The sequence below is a fragment of the Carettochelys insculpta genome, chromosome 5 (genome assembly GCF_033958435.1).
Source record: "Carettochelys insculpta isolate YL-2023 chromosome 5, ASM3395843v1, whole genome shotgun sequence".
Classification (NCBI taxonomy): Eukaryota; Metazoa; Chordata; order Testudines; family Carettochelyidae; genus Carettochelys; species Carettochelys insculpta.
In genome coordinates, this window is record NC_134141.1 from 107,916,224 (window position 1) to 107,936,322 (window position 20,099).

The 20,099-nt window shown below is 51.2% G+C and overlaps 1 long non-coding RNA gene across 2 annotated transcripts in view; it reads left to right on the forward strand.

Moving 5' to 3' along the window:
• Positions 1–20,099, forward strand: part of LOC142013235 (uncharacterized) — an 80,225-nt gene that overhangs the window by 11,232 nt on the left and 48,894 nt on the right. The window contains exon 1 of one of the 2 annotated variants that reach the window (XR_012645590.1): positions 9–92. The exons of the other annotated variant lie outside the window; for it this stretch is intronic. This is a non-coding gene — a long non-coding RNA (uncharacterized LOC142013235). Of the gene's footprint in view, positions 1–8; positions 93–20,099 lie in introns of those variants that run through there. 2 annotated transcript variants of the gene reach the window in all.

The window sequence follows — 20,099 nt, forward strand, 5'->3', positions numbered from 1 at the left end:
CCTCTCGCCAGCTCCAGGGCTCTGGCTGCCCGCGCGCCGCTGTCGCTGCGTTTAGGCAGCCACTGTCCGGGGGTTTCCCGGCCGGGGATGAGGTAAGGAAAGCGAAGGGAATCCCGCCTTTGTCAGCCCCGCCCACCGCGCCAGCAGCCAATCAGCGGCGGGGATGGCTGGCGTGTTACGGCAAGTTCCTTCAGCACCCGGGCGAGCACCGGGGCATGTGCTTGCTGGCGGCCGGCCGGGACGCGCCCGGGCTTGTCCGAGAGGCAGCGCAGACTGGCGGCTCCCCTCCCCCAGCCGGCCGGTGCAAGGTCCGATGTGAGCCCCGGCAGCTCCCCTCCCCCAGGCAGGGTGCGAGCCCCGGCGTTTCCCCTCCCCCAGCCGGTCGGGAGGCGGTTCAAAGCCCGGTGGGGGGCCCGGCGGCTCCCCTCCACCAGCCAGCCCGGGAGGCGGTGCAAGGCCCGGTGGCTCCCAGCAGGGCGACGCAAGCTGCAGCCTGTGCGCAGCGCGGGGGGAGGGTTTCAATCCCGTCGCCCTGGCTCTGTATCCCCACAAGACGCGAGTGAGCCCCGCGGCTGGGAATACGCAGCTCTGGGGCTGTAAGGCCGGGTCAGCCGCTGGCTGGGGGCTAAGCAAGGGCCCTTGGCAGGGTCGTGGAGCAGGCTGCCAAAAGCGTTTCCCAAAGCCAGCCCAGGCTGGCCTCGGCCTTAGCACATTTCAGCACAGTGGGCTCAGGAGTGGCCCAGAGGAGCCCCAGGTGGGCGAAGGTTGGGTCTGCCTGGCGGGTCTGTTGGTATAATTAATAGGGGTGGGAATCAGGAAAGGTGGTGCCTCCCCAAACAGCTTGGTGTGGCTCTCCCTCGTGCCACTTCCTTTCACCTCTGCTCTGGTCCAGGCTTGGTGGGGCTGGGCCAACCTGCCTCCCAGGGATTGGGGCAGCAGATGCTGAGGCCTCACTGCCCACTCAGTGCTCGGACCATATGATCCAGCTGTCTTGACACACCGGGGTTGGGTCACTGCAGCTGGGCCACCCCAAGCTCTGAGTTTGGGAGCACTGCGGAGCCTGCAGTCATGTGGCTGGGTGCATAGGGATGGGGGCACTGTAGCGACACTGCCCAGCTACCCGATGTGTGGGGACTTGGGGTTCTCCAGCTGTGCCACTGGGGCAGGGCTGTTCCTGGAGTGGGGCAGAGCTTGGGGGCAGCCCCTCGCAGGCCACAGGGCCTGTCCCCACCCCACTCCAGAGATGACCTGGGGCTGGGGTTGTACGTGATGATAGCAGCAGATGTCACCTCTTGCCAACTCACCACACGGGCAGCAGGTGTGACAGCGTGTTCTGCTCCATCCTGCCATGCATCCTGCTGCGGCAGAAAAACAGGGCTCCGTGTGTCAGGACAGCGACACAGTGGAGCGGGCTGCATTTTAATAGTTGGGTGAATTTAATGAATTAAAAAATGTAGAGCACTGACCGCAGCAGTGTGCTGCCGAGTGGCCATGGGAAGAGCCTCCAGAGTCTAGCTTGCCTTATTTCCCTACAGCCAATACTGGGCTAGAGTCGAAGGAGGAATGAGGGGTGTTTAAGGGGCCAGGTTTGCACAAGTATCCTATTCCCATGGGATCTACAGTCAGCTGATCAATGGTTCAAGAGTACCCCATTATTATTTATTTATTATTAAAGCAGACAGTATGCTAATATGCTACAAGGAAGGAGAAAATTATTCTCCTTAACTTCTGAGGGTAGGACAAAAAACAATGGGCTTAACTTAAAGTAAGGAAGGTTTAGGTTGGACATTAGGGAAAAGCTTCTTAACTGTCAGGGTGGTTAAGCACTGGAACAAGTTTCCTAGGGAGGTTATGAACGGGAGATTTTTAAGAGCAGGTTAGACAAACACCTGTCAGGGAAGGTCTAGATGGTGCTTTGTCCTCCCGTGAGGCCAGGGGACTGGACTCAATCTCTCAAACGCCCTACCAGTCCTATGATTATGTGTTTCTGCAGTCATAGAGATATGAGACAAGTCTTGCCACAAATCCCTTACAGCCCGAAGCTCCGCTCCTGCCGCTGCACTCACCTGGAACAGTGCGCTTGCCCAGTGGCATCATGGCACGTCTATGGATTAATCTGGGCAGAAAAGACGTAAGGGAGGTAGGGGGCTGCACATCTTTGACTATTAGGCTATGCCTAGAATACAGGGATTTGTCGACAGAAGGGTTTTTGAGACGATATCTTCCGACAAAACTTCTGTCAGCAGATCGCAACCAAATTGCAAAGCAGATCGCAAGAGCAATCTGCTCTGTCGACAGAGAGTGGCCAGATTTCCTGACCATTCTGTTGGCAGAATGGCCAACTGGAAGCACAGCAGACAGGGCTGCCCCGTGTCTCGGAAGCCCTGTCTGTCGACAGACGGCCCCACAGAATGTCCAGACCAGCTTTCTGGCAACTGACTCTGTCGACAGAGGCGTTATTCCTCATGGGGAGTGGGGTGCAGCTGTTGACAAAAGTGCTGCATTCTGTCGACTTACTGTTGATGGAATGCCCTGGGAATCTGCACATTCTGTGGATTTTGTGGGCAAAATCTCTCTAGTGTGGACATAGCCTTAGGCTTTACCACTTCCTCTCCTCTGACCTGCTCAGAACCCGGAGCCACAGACTGTATCCGAAGACATGTGCAGATCACACTTGAAATGTGCTGGATTTTGTATTTCTTAGCCATACCCACAACTTCTGAACATTTTGGGACGTCTGTGTCCTTGATGAGATGATACAGTAGTTTTTCTGTCTTAATCACACTGAGGTTTTGAAAGCTATATGATTAATGAATGATCTGTGAGGAATCTACTCTGAAGCCATAAAGTCACCAGCATGACCCTTTCTTTCTTCAATGATTTTAGGACAGCACAGTCGCTGTTCTGCTTTCTCTGTAATCATTGCAACTTGAAAGTTATTAACTGGAGTTTTGAGGTGTATAGACCAACATTTGTTCTTAGGATAAATACACAGCATACAGTGAGCAGACTGAGCCCAGGAGCAGAGTGTACAATTGGACATTAAAAAAAACCCCCAGCAAAAATGAATTTGTCACTGAAAGACACCAGTGGAAAAAATGACAGCCACACCTTCAAAGCAGTTTCTAATCAGAGAAAAATGCCAGACTATAATGTGCCTGTGGTGTCTGATGATAAATAATAAGTCTCTCCATGCAATCAGAGCCTCTGGTACCAAATGCCTGGAGATGCTGAGGATATTAGGAGTGATTGAAAACACTTGGTTACCAGGCCATTTGTACTGGCTCAGTTCAGAGGCATTTTAACCATTGTATGTACTGCATTCATGGTGTGAAGTCCTCGTCCTACAGAAGTCACTGAAGTCCCATTGATGTTATTAAGGCCCTGCTCCCCCCAAAAAAGGTGTGGCCTAGGGTGGAAGGGGGCAGGTCTTTCTCAGCCCTCAGTGCCACCTGGTGCAACTGCAGAGATCTAAAGGGCTGAGGGCTCCTACTTCTGTGATAGCCTTGGCAGGAGCTACCTATAAATTGCTGACCCTGAGGACAACTGCTGCTTTAACCCCTCTCACCTCAGGGGCCCTGCTATTCCCTCATGATGGATAGCTCAGTGGTTTGAGTAAGGGCCTGCTAAACCCAGGGCTATGAGCTCAGTGCTTGAGCAAGACCATTTAGGAGTCTGGGGCAAATCAGCTTAAACAATAAAAACTGCCAGGGATAGTGCTTGGCCCTGCCAAGAGGGCAGGGTACTGGACTTCCTGAGGTCCCTTCCAGCTCCATAAGATGTCCACAAAAGGTTATTCTTTCTGGTCCCTTAATGCTTTTCACCATTCCTTTTGCCAGTCATTGACACATAGCAATAAGTACTTCCCCCAGTGCAGTTGTGAACACAGGGAACACACATCAACCAACAGAGCACTCTGTTTACTCACTGCTTTCATTCTTACAGATGCGTTTGAAGGGAAATACCCTTTGAAATGTCTGACTGCTGTTATCACAAGACTCTAGTTCCTCACAGCTAACAGGAAAAGCAAGATCAAAACAAAAAGCAGTCAAGTAGCACTTTAAAGACTAGCAAAATGGTTTATTATCGCACCGTTTTGGAAAGAGAAGCGGCCGAGCTGGCTTTTATATTCAAATTCGGCACATTAACACATGGTTTAAATCGTGATGGGAACTTTCTGAGTCACTATAGGGGCTCGTCTGCATACTTGGTTTAATCTAATTCTTGATCTTCCCCCCCCCCACCCCTCCACTCTCTGATTTGCTCACCTTGATTATCTTTTTCTGATTTGTCCTCCTTGCTTACTGTTTTTGGTTCTCTGTGCCTTAAATATTGAGTCTGTTCTGGTTGGTCTGGCTATGGTCTGAAGAAGTGGGTCTGTCCCACGAAAGCTCACCTAATAAACTATTTTGCTAGTCTTTAAAGTGCTACTTGACTGCTTTTTGTTTTGATAGTGTATAGACTAGCACGGCTTCCTCTCTGTTACTATTTGAAACAAACTGGCCCAGCTTCTGATGCAATGCTGATGAACTCCTAAAATACTTAATTCAGTGTAGCGTGGGCAGGATATTGCCCTAGCTGTCACAGTGAGCATTTGGGAAGCTGCCTATATAAACACATGAATGCTAGATAATATAAATGGTTACTATTAACACCTCTGTAGCCTGAGGGGCTGTTTGTATGGGGAGCCACCAAATGTGTAACAGGTAGTATGTAGTAGGCATCCTTCAGTCTGCATAGACTATGGATCGCGCCCTTTAAAGTTTCAATTGAGGACTTCATTTACAGCGTCTGTTGTGACTATAAAGACCCACACGAGAGTGACAGTCCTTGCTGCATCTCTTGCAGATGTAGTGGGTGTCTGGCGAGTCCTTATTGTGCTTTCTGTGCGCTCGCTTCTCCTCTGCTAGCTGTCTGATCTTCAACTTGCCCTTCTGAAGGCCCTTGTGTAACCCCTGCCTCCATCTGCTGCGGTCGTCTGCTAGATCTTCCCAGTTGTCCAGCTCGATGTCTACCTCTCTGAGGTCTCTCTTGCAGACATCTTTGTAACACAACTGGGGGCGTCCGGGAGGTCTTTTGCCAGAGGCTAGCTCACCACACAGGATGTCTTTTGGAATCCTTCCATCATTCATCCTGTGGACGTGGCCAAGCCAGCAGAGTCGACGCTGCCTGAGGAGGGTGTAGCTGCAGCCTTAGAAGACCAGTGTTATTGTACTCCCCAGAAAGAGAGGGGAAGAGAGTAGCAGAACAACAGCCAGGTGGCTCAGGTTTCAGTAAGCAGCCAGGAGTGGGTTGAATTAGTGAACACAGAGTGTGAACTAGAAAGGAAGATGAGGGCAGGAGGCTGCATGGTGGGTTATGTCTCATTTGCTTTCCAGAGCTCTGCTGGCTCTAAGTACCGTGGCTGAGCTAAGAGACTCTGACCCTAGTCCTCTAAAGAATGCTCCTGGTGAGAAAAACTGAGGAAGGAAATGTTTATTGGTGTGTCAGTGTGATCTCTAGTCTGGTGCTTTAGCTGATTCTATATAAAAGAGCAATGACGCATAGGTAAGTTGCCTGTATGTTGGCAACTTCCCAACTGGTTTAAGCATTGGTCTGCTAAATACAGGGTTGAGCTCAAGCCTTGAGGAGGCCGTTTAGGGGCCTGGGGCAAATGGATTTGTTTTTTAAATTGGTCAGGGAGGGTGCTTGGTCCTGCCAGGAAGGCAGGGGACTGGACTTGATGACCTCCTGAGGTCCCTTCCAGCTCTATGAGATGTGTATCTCCACACGTAATCACTGCACACCTTTGTAGTGGGTTAAACTGTAAAGCAGAAACTTCCCACCTTTGTTGTGGAGCTGCAAGACAGAGAGTGGGGGGATTGGGGTTAGGGTTGTCAATTTGCTAATTGCACCAGATTGACACTCCTGTCCCACCCTTTTGTCAAGGCCCTGTCCCTGCTCATTCATCTTGTCTCTGCCCCACCTTGTTTCATTGCTCCTCTCCCCCACCAGCACTCCCTTTCACCCAGCTGGGGAAGGGGCTCCAGCTGAGGTGTGGGCCAGGGATGAGGGGAGACAAAGGGCACTGAGGGCTGGGGCACGTAAGGTCCTGGCAGTGCTTAGCGTGACTCCCAGAAAGTGGTTGCCAGGTCCCTGCAGGTTATCCGCATACAGAGAGTCAGTGCACTGACCTCATGGCTGCAGGTCCTGCCTCTACAGATTCAATTGGTTGTGGTTCCCAGCCAATGGGAGTTGGCATTTGGGACGGAGGCAGTGTGTGGAGCTTCCTCCTGCCTAGAGGCCACAGGGACCTGGTGGCTACTGCTGGGAGATGTGCAGAGTCAGGGTGGGTAGGGAGTGTACCTTAAGACTCAAATGGGGTGGAGATGAGGGCTGCTGCACTGTTATCTTGATTTCCAATATCTAGGTCTGCAGTGCTGACTGGAGTCTCCACAGTCCTCTTTTGACTGGGTGTCCTGGTTGGAACCAGATGCTTAGCAAGCGTAGTTGGGGTGTCTTGGGTTTTGGTACCAATCTTTGGGACTTAGGACAAGGGGGCTCTGTATCTGTGCCCAGAACGTCTGGGGGCAGCCTTGGAAACCAGTGCTGTAGCCTGCTGAGACTGAGAAAGCTTAAATGTCTGGGGACACACAGGCTTGGACTCTCCTCGCAGCAGTCCTAGATACTAGCCATAAGAGGGTTTTTGCTAGGATCTGCAACTGCATAGTCCATCCCCTGCAAGGACTGCAGTTGAAAATGTGCAGGTGAATACAGTAATCCTTCAAAATGCACAATTTGGAGTGGTGCTTCACTTGCATTAACACCACGAGTTAAGCTCAACTTAAAATCCCAGTCTCTGGCTCAACGCTCCACAGGGCCATGTGGCCCTGGCTCAACTCCAACCTCCCTGTAGCCCTAACCCACTCCAGGCCTAACCCCCTTTCACTCCTCCCACAGCCCCAGCCCACTGTCAGGCGTAACCCTCCCCAACTGCGCCCCACCCTCAGCCCCCAGGACTTACCTTATAAACGGAGCTCCAGGTGCTCCTGCTGCTTCTCCAGCTGCAGGATGTGCATTCCAATGGGGAAAATCCATCCCCGACTTATGCGGAATTTGAGTTATGTGCAGGGTGTGTGGGAACAGAACCCTCATGTAACTCAAGGGACTTCTGTGCTCCTGTTGCATGCTGGTGTGTTTCACTCCAGAGGGCGGTATGTGTGAAATAATACCACTGGTGGAGCAGCCTCTGGCAACGCTGCTGCTGGTACAGTTATGTCTGTAACTGATGCAGAGGTTGGGGAGCTGTTCAGAGGGACAGTCCCTCTGCATTTCTGGCCACAGCCTATTGGGCTAGGGGCTTGGGTACTAAGTGGTTGTGCTTGCCTGTGGTTACGCTAGCCCCACTTCTGGCTGAATGGATTGAGGGTGAGCTGGTGCACAGCTACAGAATGGCTGAAGTAGTTTGCTCCCCTCTGAGCAAGGCTGTTTTGCTCAAAAAGTATAAGTTGCCTTTCTACTGGTGCAAAGGAAACTGAGGGTAACATTAAGGGCAGGGAGCTTTGGTAAGAAACACTTGAAAAAAAGAGACTGAGCTGAAAACCTACAGCACAGATCTCAGTAACTCCCTCTCCCCCTCCTCACGCCCTCCCCTGCACCCAAGCTAACACAGCAGTATCTGGGCTTCTTGGCATGGCCTAGACGGGGGAGAGCAATCTGGCTGTTACAGGGCAGCACACCGCAGAATGGGCAGGGTACTGCTGCTTCTTCTTCGAGTGTCCCCGTGGGTGCTCCACGTTAGGTGTCGGGCTCGCCCCGGCGCCGCAGGTCGGATCTTCCAAGCAGTTTCTGCCGGACCGCACATGCGCCGGCGCGCGCCACTCCCTTGCGCGCTCCCAGCCACGTGCGCGATCCGGTCCCTGCCAGTTCCTCTTTAACCGCCATCGGCTGCAGATGGAATCCGCTCAGGCTACGGCCAGAGTTAGCGTATTTAACGTTTTTAATTGTTTTAAAGTTTCTTCAGTCTTAGATTAAGTTAGTCGGCTGTTGTTTTTAAAAAAAAAACAAAGAAAGGAAAGGAATTCAAAGCTTCCAATCCTAGTAACAAGCGGAGCACCGCAGGCCAGGAGCCTAGGGCCATTAGCCCTCCTGCCGCAGCAGGCTTTATCTGAGAGGGGAACAAGCACAGAGAAGGTGCTAAATACCCTATTAACAACTCAAAGACTCACCACGATGTCCTCTTCAGGATTCAAGAAGTGTGAGTCGTGCCGCGATGCCAGCATCTGATGGGCACAGTCAGTGCATAAGGTGCTTGGGGGAATCCCATGTCACTCAGAAATGTTCCTTCTGCACCAAGTTAACAGCCAGAGCAAGGAAGGACAGGAAAATGCGGCTGAAAATGCTGCTGTTCAACAAGGCCCTCCAGCCAGACGTGCCGGAGCGGCCGCAGGAGGAGGGACCCTCTGGGGCCCATAAAAGGAAAGCCGCATCCCTAACCCCATCAGCGCAAAAACGGAGGAAAATCTCCCCAATGCGATCCCTGCCGGCAGCAACAGCAAGCGGGACGGGTGGAGCGCACAGCCCCCAGCCGCAGCTACAGCTGATCGGCGGCGGCACGGAGACGCACGTGGCGGAGGTTCAGCCTCCGATGATCAAATAGCCGCCCCGCACCGAGGGCAGGGTGGCGGCCAAGCAAGCACCGGAACCGGCGGCACCGCAAACAGCGGCACCGACCCCTGGGGAACCGGCGGCGCAGAGCGCACAGGCACGCAGCCTGCAGGCACCGGGGGAGACCGTCCGCCCGGCACCACTGAGGAGTGTGCCGAGCGCGGTGCAGACTATGGGGCTGAGATCCCCGACGCGTCAGGGGGCCGAGCCACCCCCACAGGGGAAGGGAAAGGCAGCACAGAAAACATGGCACCGCAGTCCCTCTCCATACAGGGCTGCAGAGCTGCTTTCTCTGAGCCCTCTGCTCGTGCTGTGGACTCCAACGAGAAGGCAGGGGTCACCCCTAGCCTATCCGGAGCCCCCATCTCCATTTCTACAGCCAGCCTCCCCCATGGCTTGGACCACCTTCGCCCTTCTTGGGCTTCGAGCCACTTGTGTAATATCACAAATCGGTCTCTCCAGCATCCCAGGTCTCCAGAAGATCTCGCTCCCCCAGACGTAGGGGGTATGCACCAAGGGAGTGGTCCAGGTCACCATCCCAGGAGCAGTGCCCGTGTTGCCATGGTCGTCCCTATCATGCGGGGCATAGACACCATAGGCATATACCAGGGACAGATCCCCACAGACGGTTCCGTATCCCTGAGGGCAATCGCAAATGGGGACAGAGACTCATATCTCAGGGGGAGTCGGTTCTGGAACCCCGGGATTTTCCCTTGCAAGCTTCTAGCGAGCGGATGTACCACCGTCAACAGGACCCGGAGGGGTCCAGAGAGGCGTACCCTAACGGTTCCTCGTTGTCCTCTCCGGATGAGGCTACGGCCCCGGGGGACGTCCATCCTCCGGACGATCTCAAACAATTCCAAGAGCTGTTTAAAAGGGTGGCCTTCACGCAAGGCATCCAGACAGCAGAGGTGCAAGAGAAGCACCATAAGCTCCTTAAAAATCTGAGACCTCCGGCCTCCTCTAAAATAGCCATACCGCTTGACGAAGCAATCTTGGAGTCCGCCACCACGATATGGCAGACCCCTGCGACTATTCCGCCTGTCCACAAGAGAGCGGACAAGAAATACTTCGTGCCGGCGAAGGGCATGGAGTTCCTATTCAGCCACCCACAACCAAATTCTCTGGTGGTAGAATCGTCTCAACAGAGATCAAAAACGTCTCAGTTCAAAACAGGGGGAACGGACAAAGATGCCAAGAAACTAGAGCTGTTCGGCAGAAAGGTCTACTCCTCCTCCACCCTACTGTTGAGAATGGTGAATTACGCAGCGCATCCAGCGAACCACAATTTCGACAACTACTCTAGCTTAACCTCCCTCATGGACTCGCTTCCAGAGGACAAGAAGCCGGTGCTCAAGGCTATCGTGCAAGAAGGCTACGCGGCCTCGAGGACGGGAGTTCAGATCGCCCTAGTCGTAGCGGATACGGCAGCACGCTCAACAGCTATGCCAGTGGTCATGAGCAGGGAGTCCTGGCTCCAGACATCGGGTATCCTGAGGGATATGCAGGTGAAGATCGTTGATCTCCTCTTTGACACGCAGAAGCTGTTTGCAGTATCAACCACAGCGTCCCCAGTACCACAGGGGCTCCAAGCAAGGGCGACATCAACAGCACCAACAGTACAGAACTCCCAGGTGACGTTCTCAACAGAGCCGTGCGTCCTCGGGGCAGGGCCAAAGGCCAAAAGTTTGACACACAGATCAAGGGCTGCACTATCGCTACCATCGCGCAATGTCATCCGAAGCTACTGTTCCACCATCGCCTCCGACCATTCTACGACCAGTGGCAAAAGATCACCACAGACAAATGCGTACTGGAGATCATGGCCACGGGTTACGCGATTCCCTTCCAGTCGCTCCCACCGCCATGACCTCCAACCAGACACCACCTAAAGGACGCCTCCCACGAAGCGAGACTCAAGCAGGAGGTAGGCCATCTTATGCTTATAGGGGCAGTGGAAAGAGTGCCGGAGCAACTCCGAGGGAAAGGGTTCTACTCAAGATACTTCCTCACAGAGAAAAAGACAGGATGCTGGAGGCCCAGCCTAGATCTTCGAGGCCTCAACCGGTACTTGCGCAAGCAACGCTTTCGGATGATCACAGTCGCCTCTATACTTATGGCACTGGACGATGGAGATTGGTTCGCAGCCCTCGACTTACAAGACTCGTATTTCCACATAACTATTCACCCGGCTCACAGGCGTTTTCTCCGGGTTATTGTAGGCAAAGAACATTTTCAGTACAACGTTCTGCCGTTTGGCCTCTCCTCGGCCCCCCAGAGTCTTCACCAAGACCTTGGCAGTGGTGTCAGCCTACCTGCACAGACAGGGGGTGTTTATATTCCCATATCTGAAAAAAAAAAAAAAAGACTGCCTACTGAAAGGGGCCTCGAAGGGGGAGGTACTTCGCATGATACGCGTCACAGCAGACACGTTCTCTTCGCTGGGCCTGGTCATCAATCTGGCAAAATCAAAGACAGACCCCGTACAGGACATAGAGTTCATAGGGGCATGTATAAATTCCATCACAGCAAGGGTTTATCTACCAGATGCCCGCTTTCGCGCCATTGGTTCCCTCATGCAAGTCATCACCTTCAGCCCTACGGTGCCGGTTCTGACGTGCTTACAGCTGCTGGGCCACATGGCAGCAGCAACGTTTGTGGTACAGAATGCCCGATTGCATAGGTGCAGCATGCAGCACTGGCTGGCGAGCGTCTACAAACCGGCAGCACACACTGTCCACAGGGTGGTGTCGCCCACGACAGAGGTGCGCAGATCCCTGCAATGGTGGGTGAACCCCAAGAACATGCTAACAGGGGTGCCCTTTTCACCAACCACAAATATCTGTTTTTCTCACTACCGACACCTCCCACGTAGGGTGGGGAGCACACATGGGCGAAAAGGTGACGCAAAGACTATGGTCCTCCACGGAACAGTCACTGCACATAAATATACTGGAGCTCAGAGCAGTGTTCAACGCCTGCAAACACTTTCGAGACCATATACAAGGCAAGTAGTTGGGATCAGTACAGACAATACCTCCACCATGTTTTATATAAATCGACAAGGAGGAGCTCGGTCCCGTGCCTTATGTGCGGAAGCAGTCCAATTGTGGAACGGGTGCATCGCCAACAATATAACCTTGAAAGCCTCATATTTACCAGGCGCTCACAATGTGAAGGCAGACCAGCTGAGCAGGCGCTTCACACTCACACATGAGTGGCAGATCCATTCCGATCTGCTACGACCGATTTTTCACGCATGGGGTTTTCCCCAGATAGACCTGTTTGCCACTCAGCACAACAACAAGTGCCCACAATATGGCTCCAGGGCAGGACTGGGACGGGGGCCACTGGGGGACGCATTCGCGATCTCGTGGAGGGGCCCCCTGCTCTACGCCTTTACTCCCACAGTGCTTATCCACAAAGTCTTGCAGAAAGCCAGGAGAGAGAAAGCCCGAATGATCCTAGTAGTCCCAATGTGGGATCGACAGCAATGGTTCCCTTACTCCTGCGCATGTTGGACCGTCCACCGATGCCCCTCCCGGTGGCGCCGGATCTGCTCACACAGCCCAGGGGTCCATAGTGCATCCACACCCCCAAGGCCTGCGACTGCAAGCATGGTTAATCCATGGCTCAGCTCCCTAGAGAGCACGCGTACGGAGGGAGTGCAACAAGTCCTAGAAAGTAGCAGGAGGACTTCCACCAGGAAGTCCTATAAGCAAAAATGGACTCGATTCACTGCATGGTGTTCTACCAAGCAATTAGCCCCCCTTGCTGCGCATATACCTGTAATACTAGAGTATTTACTGGACCTCAAGAGAGGCGGACTCTCCCTATCCTCGTTGAAGGGTCCACCTTGCCGCTATATCAGCTTTCAGACATGAAGAGGAAGGGCACACAGTGTTTGCCCATCCCATGGTTACCAGGTTCCTCAAAGGGCTGGTAAACCTATACCCCCCTCGGAAACCGCTTCCACCTTCGTGGAGCTTGGACCTGGTGCTTAATGCGCTAACGGGACCACCGTTTGAACCCTTAGCCATGGTTTCCCTCCATCTCCTTACGATAAAGACGACCTTCCTTCTTGCAATCACGTCAGCTTGCAGGGTGAGCGAGCTTGCGGCAGTCATGGCAATGCCACCCTGCACAGTAATTTCCAAGGAGGCGGTAACCTTACGGCTGCATCCAGCCTTTGTTCCCAAAGTTTCTTCAGAGTTTCGTATTAACGAACCTATAGTTTTACCCTCGTTATCCAAAGCCTCATAACTCCAACAAAGAGGCGTGCCTACACCTCCTGGACGTGAGGAGGGCACTGGCTTTCTATATAGACAGGACTAAGTCCTTCCGGAAAACGGATAGACTCCTAGTCTCTCTCGCTCCCAAATCAAAAGGAGAAGGTCTCGCTTCGCAGAGAATCTCAAAGCACATCGTATCCTGCATAAAAATGTGCTACGAACTCAAAGAGACTCCTTTACTGGCCACGCCCAGGGCTCACTCCACTAGGGCGGTGGCGGCATCAACAGCCTTTTTCAAGGGCATTGCGCTAAAAGACATCTGCAGAGTGGCGACATGGTCATCCTATGACACCTTCGCCAAGCATTATGCCCTACACAGGGTATTCCAAGAGGATACCCGTCTCTCGACAGTGGTCCTCTCGGGGACAAGCTGCACATGATCCGATTACCCACCTCCTATTTTGGGTTACTGCTGGGTAGTCACCTAACGTGGAGCACCCACGGGGACACTCGAAGAAGAAAGAGAAGTTACTCACTGTAGTAACGGTGGTTCTTCGAGATGTGTCCCCGTGGGTGCTCCACCACCCGCCCATCCTCCCCGCTTTGGATCCCTGTTTAGTGTTTTGCAGGAGCATCCGAGGCGGTTGGTCAAGGAACTGGCGGGGACTGGATCGCGCACGTGGCCGGGAGCGCGCAAGGGAGCGGTGCGCGCCGGTGCATGCGCGGTCCGGCAGAAACTGCTTGGAAGATCCGACCTGCGACGCCGGAGCGAGCCCGACACCTAACGTGGAGCACCCACGGGGACACATCTCAAAGAACCACTGTTACTACGGTGAGTAACTTCTCTTTCCCTCCAGAAGGGTTTGCTGGTAGGATGGGATTCCTCATTCTGTGGAAGGGGTCCAGGGGGCTGTCATTGGGTCGTTGCAGACAGGGCTGCCCCTCTAGCTAACATCACCTACAAAGAGCTCTGCAGACCAAATCCGGGGTCTGTGGGTGTAAATGGGGATAGTTCTGATTTCAGCTGAGTTATACCTATTTCCACCCGCTCAGGATTTGGCCCATACTCTTCTTTGAGGGAAGATGGAGGTGAACAATCTTGTTTGTACCATTCCATGTTGTCTGTGCTGCACCTGAGTCTGTCACCTAGACAGCAGCATGCTGAGAGGTGCCTTAATGCTGTTGCCAAGCACCCAGCTGCCACATCTCTGAACTGGGCCTGGCCAAACCCATGAGAGAAGGCTGAACTTGCTTTCTGGGATCATCAATGGGCCCTGATGCTCTCCAGTGTCCTTCAAGGGGTTCAGTCTCGTCAGTGGCTGTGCCGGGCTCTCAGATGCTGCTAGGGGCGAGCTGAGTGGTGGTGGAGGTACTTGATTATAAATTGGGATGTACTACCAAGTAGTGCTCTGTTTGTTCTGTGGCCTCTAAGGATCCCAGCAGTGAACTTGCACTTGGTATTATTCTGTGATACAAACCTGTTTTAAGAGTGTATCAGAGTTAAACTGAATGGCTGATGTCTCTAGTACATGGGACTGGTCCTGATTTAGGGCAGTTACTCTTGTGTTGTGTAAATGGAAGGAGAATTAGCCCTGCTGGCTACAGCCACACTTAACGCACATACACATGGAAGAGTAAAGCTGGTAAGCCTGATTCCTTCTCTTTTGTTCCCAGTTTACCTTCACATAACTCCATTCAGTTGACTGGAGTGATGCTTGGGTAAATGGTGGGGAGGGGTCAATCCCACAGTGTCTTCTGTGACAGGAGCTCAAAATAGTCTAAACCCATTGTGACTTCCTGCAGCTGCTAGCACAGAGGTGGCAAAAGGAAAACAAACGGCACAAGAATGAGACTGCTGGCAGGCTAGAAAGGAGAGAGAGCGCATCCTGTGGTTTGGGTTGCTTGCATACAGCACCAGTCGTGCATTATTTCTTAGGCTTTTATTGTAACTTTTTAATGTTTCCTTCTGTCATGTATCGAATTTCTCTGGCCTCGCTGGTGCTTGTTGGACTGTGTTAATCCACGAGGCAGTAATGCCGCACCCCTTTATAGCCATGCTGTTTGCTCTGGAATTACTCTATTAAAACTTAATCAGCCAGATTTCCAATCAGTTAATCCAGGAGCTTTTCCTCCTTCTCTGTTCTTCCCCTGCCCTGCCAGTCACAAATGCGGCCGATCTGCTTGCTCCTACAAACAGTATTGTAGGATTGTAATAATCTGCCCCAATCAAAGGTCACATGAATAAAACAAACAAGGGCAGGGCTGAACTAACTCTGGTAAAGCTGGTCTCTGCTATAGCTGTCATGTGGTGGTTCTGTTTGCTGAAGATGCTGTTGGGGCCTGGGGGGGAGGGCAGCTCAGGACAGGGTGTGTGGGGAAGCTCAGAGCATCCCTGAGGCTGAACATGGCTGTGCTGCTCAGATGGCAGCTGGAGTCTGGGGGGGGGGGCGGGGGGGCAGTGTCAGTGTCAGGTCTTAGCCAGGGAGGGAGGGAGGGGGCTGCAGAGGTGGGGCAGCTGCTTCTCAGGCTGGCTGGAGCTCGACTGACTTATCAGGTCTGGTGCTGGAGCTGAGGACCAGGTGGTGGGGAGCGGTTTGGGCTGAGGGCTGGAGGCAGGGCAGGGGGAGGGAGCACTGGGACGCCTGCATCCCATAGCACCCTGACCTCAACTGGCCACTCTTACTGGTGTGGCTGCTCCCCTGCAGCCACTCTATGGTATTTCTGTCCCCTGCAGTTGCTGCCCCCCTGCTCTTATTGAAGAGCATAACTGTCTCTGCTGTCAGAGCCCTTCCTTTCCATTTAATGGGAAACAGATTCCAGGCACACCGAAACCTGACCTGGCCTTAAGTTAGGATAAGAGGAAGCTGCATACCACGTGCGGGGTTCCAAACTCTTACTGCTTAGGAGGAGTTTGTGACCAAATGAACTCTCAGACAGATGCACATTTCTTAAAATAAATAGATTCTATGGCCCTTCTCATCTGAGGGTCTCAAAGCCTTGCGTTAGCTAAGTAAGAGAAGTGTTATGGCCACCCTTATTGTACAGAGGGAGAAACAAGTATGGGGAGCCACGTGACTTAAACCTAGGTCATTGCCCGAACCAGGCAAAGAAAGATCAGCTCTTGATTCCCTTATCTGCATTTGAATAAAACATGTTATGAAACATTAACTTATGATTCTACCATCAGGCCACAGCCCATTAGAACTATGATATTTGATAAGGAACTCTTCTGTTAAACTTAGTTAGCCAGATTTCCAATAGAGACATTTCCTAACACCAGCCAACATGCATTGTAATGTGGGAAATCTCTCAAGTCTTGTGTGAAGTCACTTCTGGTGTCTTAAGTTTCCAAGTGATCACTGTGAAGAACCTGATTCAGCTCCCACAATTAGATTTTTTTTTCTTTCCTCTCTGCCTGTAATAGGATTTGTTTTTAGTTGTGTATCATAAAGCCTTGTTTAGCTTAGTCGTAAGGAGACTATTATGTTTTCAATATAGCCTGTTAGTCATTTGCAGTCTTCAGAGGGGTAACTAGGGTTCAGTGAGTTTGAACGGTATTTTTCCTGTTCAAATTGTTGTAGTGTTGCTGTTGTGGACTGTTAAATAGTTGCAGGTTGAACTGCTAATGCAGCACCCTTGGGAGCTGACCAGTGCCATAAGAGAGAATTTTCTAGACCATGGGAAGTTGGTACTGTCTAGCAGCATTACCAACTCTTCCACTGCTTACTGGACTCTTGTGAAGATATTTATGGATAAATTACAGCTAAATAACAGCACGGAACTCTGAGAGCCAGGACTAGTGGCTGGAAACAAACTTTATGGGACTGTGGCATACTTGACTGCTTATCATGGGTGTAGCCATCCGGGTAACTAAAATCTTGTCAGATTACAGATGTAGCCAGATGACAGAGTTCAGGAGTAGAGCATTTCAGCCAGTACCGTGTTTTAACCAAGAGGTGGTGATTTGTGATGCGTGAAGTGACATTTGCATATCAACTTGTATAGCCCTCTGGGATTCTTTAGGGTCTGCTTCTCAGAGGTTCTAGGGGGATGGCTGAGTTAGGTTGGAATACGAGCTGGCTAGTGTGAATAGAAGGAGGAGGTTGAAATTACTGGCAATAGGAATAGTGGTGACACTGAGCAGACTGGAGAGATTGCTTCCTTTAAGAGACTATATCCTTGCCTTGGGATTATCTAGGTCTGTGTATGATGGCTTGCATCCCTTTGGGATGCCGCAGAGTCAGCTTCTTCTGCCAGCTTGGGTCTCCTCTACCTGGTCTTGCTGGGCTAGACTCACTAGCCTCTTCCAGCCAAGCACACAGGAAGAGCCATGCCCAGCTGCACAGAGACAGAGATCTGCTCTGGAACAATTGTCTTTTGGGGCTTGTGCCAGCACTCTGGTGTCCACTCTCTTTAAGGGGTACAAACCCACAGATTTTTACGAAATTTGCCTCTTCCATCATGGTAGAGGAAGTTCCACATGATTTCCTGCTGACTCCCCATTTAGAATGAATGCAAAATGGGTTATATCATAATCAAGCAACAAGTTTAACTGCAAAAGGTGGATTTTTCAGTGGTGGAGGAGGTAGCAAACAGAACAAAGCATATTACTAAGCAAAAAAAAAAAAAAAGTGGGGGAGCAACCTATCCTGGTTTCATTAAAGAAACTGTAATTCTTCTATCTAGCTAATGTGTTTAGGTAGATATTTTTTTCCTGTCTGGGTCAAGCAGTTCATGTCTCCCTCTTTCCACTTCCTGTTCCAGTCCTTTTGTTTCCAGGTGTTTTCAAGTATCTTTTTGGGTCTGGGGGAGAGAGGATGAAAGAGCTGAAGACCTAGATAGTCCCTCTCTCCCTGTATAGAATTTCCTTAAGGTGGGCGTGTCTTATTTGGTTTCTCTCATTTTCCAAGTAGAAAGGTTCAGCAAACTAAGATGGAGGCTAGTATCAGGAGACCAGGTCACCTTACTCCATCGTATCACAGTGCCCATGAGTGAGTAACAGTAGGGAGCAGCCAAAGGAAGGCCAAAACTTTTCATAGTCCATTTTCCTTGCAGTGGGCCATCAGCCCTGTTTGACTGTTCCACTGTTGTACGTGAAGTGTTAGCAGTGGGTGTCACGCAAAATAGCAAAAAGTGAGCAAAATTGAAGCCACCCTTTGCTTGCCTGGTTTACACAAGCCAGAGGAATGGAGATTGTTATGGTGGGTCTTTCAAAAGTTTGTAACAGAATATTGACTTACTACAGCTTTGAAACTGTAGTCTGTAGGGAAAAATGTTTTGGGTTTTTTTTTTTTTTGGGTGGGGGGGCTCTTTGTGTACCTCTGGCTCTGAATGAGGATGTGTGGTAGACTGGTCAGTTTGCTGATCTGGTGTGCATAACTTTGAGGTATTACTGTACATGGAAACTAATGAGACTGAGTCCTGTCATACTTTACTACTCCATGGGGGCTGGGTGGGGTTGTCTTCATGGAGTAGCCTTCTGGTGCCCTTGGGTGTGGAGCTCATGGGCTCTATACTTATAGCCAGGCACCAGGCCACGAGTGAGGCATCGGAACCATATTGCATTAGTTCTAATTAAACTGATTTCCTTTGTAGATGGTTCAGTAGACTCCTGTTCAGTATCTGAGGCTATTTGCTTTACAGATAATAGCTCCCAGGTAAACACAATTTAAAACCTCAGAGTTTAATGGAAAAAAAAAAAGTTCACAGAAACAGGCAGCAAAGTTGGTTAGTGAGTTTCCATGGGTGACTTCAGTATTCCGGAGGGCAAAAGTGTCTTTATAAAGCACAACCTTCCTGATCTGCATCCAGCAGCAAGAAAGTAAATAGTAACCTAACATTGACTTTGGTTGCTGTGTATCAGCTACTCAAATGGCTGTGGAAGAGAGAAGGCTGGAATTCTTGTGTGTGTGTGTGTGCGTGCACGCGCACGAATAATCAATACCTGAAGCACTGTCTCCACTGTTGCATTATCAGCACACTGGCTGATGCACTCAGGTCCAACTTCTAATCCAGGGGTCAGCAACTCCCAACGAGCTGATTTTCATTCTCACGTGGGGCTGGAGCTCAGCCCTGTCCCTCCTCCCCATGCAGCTGGGAGCTTGCTCAAAACCATGCCTCCTTGTGGCTTAATGAAAGCCCAGCCGAATGCCACCAACCACTGTCCTAAACAATAAAGCTTTGCATCTTAAAAAGAATCTCTGGCACTTGGACCATACATAGAAGTCAAAAGGTCAAATTTCAGCACTTAATCTTCTTTGCTTTAAAATGCATTACAGTTAGCCCAGCTGTTAAAACAGCAGCGGAAACAAGTCTGACGTTTTGCCGCTAAAGTTGGTTGCAAAAGGAAACTGAAAAGAATAGGATCTGTGTTTAGTTTTGTTTTTTTTTCCTCTGATGAAACTTTTGCATCTGAACTGAAACCTAACTAGTCAACTTCTCTTTGCACTTAATTTTGGACAGAACAACACAGCTGAAAAAGGAGACTGAGGGAAATTTGCTGCCAGCTTCACGTGTGAAATGCTTTTTGCAGAGGAAGAAAGCAATTTCTTCTAGAAACCGTGCGAGTGCACTACATTTAGTTAGAAATGGACTAGAATGTTATTCATCTTCCCTCTAATACTTCTTAGTCAGGAATAAGCCTGCCAGGGAGCTGGTGGGAGCACTTGCTCCACTTATGGTTTACAAAACATTCAGCGTACGTTGTATGTTGATGGTGACAATAGTGCCTCCTGGGGGGTGAAGGGCTGGCTTTGGCCAGGCCCCAATCTACGCTGCTGTCGCGTGCTGGGAATATTTAGGAAATACAATCGGATGTATTATGGCAGCTTCCTGACAAGATGTCTGTTGGGAACTGTCCCTTTCTCCCAGCACAAAGGTGAAGAAGTAGCTGGAATTTGGCCATAAAATGTTAGTGATTACCAGCAGGGCTGACAGCCACTGTGGGCCCTGTGGCAAGGTGGTATGGGGGCCTGGCTTTGTGTCTGGAAAGGTGGAACCTAGGCAGTCAGCCCTTAGTGCTGCTGAGGTTGTGCCGTTCCCCATACCCCAAGCTGCATGGAGCAGCACTTCTGTGGCATTTCAAAGGGACCCAGTGCAGCTGCCCTGCATCGGCAGGCCTGGTGATTACTGAAAGGCCATAATCTTTGCACATAATCCCCCACTATCATCCGTGAGGGCTGTGCTGTGGATTGATCACACTATATCAGTGGCTCTCAACGA